The sequence below is a fragment of the Penaeus monodon genome, chromosome 31 (assembly GCF_015228065.2).
Source record: "Penaeus monodon isolate SGIC_2016 chromosome 31, NSTDA_Pmon_1, whole genome shotgun sequence".
In the NCBI taxonomy this organism is placed as follows: Eukaryota; Metazoa; Arthropoda; class Malacostraca; order Decapoda; family Penaeidae; genus Penaeus; species Penaeus monodon.
The window spans coordinates 4,636,766-4,637,048 of record NC_051416.1 but is presented as its reverse complement, the minus strand read 5'-3'; positions in this window follow the sequence as shown (position 1 = coordinate 4,637,048).

Here is a 283-nt window from a genome sequence, read left to right as displayed (position 1 = left end):
AGTAAGACCAATTAGAAATTAAAGACCTTTTTTTTTGTTTTGTTATCGCCATAATCAACTTTGGGTCGAAAGTGAACTCGAAGCCAATTAATCACGTGAGGCTGTAATCAGTTTGGTTATAAAATTTTACAATGATCTTACGCAACTCCTTGATATATGAGTAAAAAGTTAACAGCAGGTAAAGATTGGTTTTGATGAGAGAGGAGGCCATAAAACAAAAACAAAAGGAGGGCAAGGTAACAATAAATTGCCTTTGATATCAACTTCAACTGAAATGAAAAAT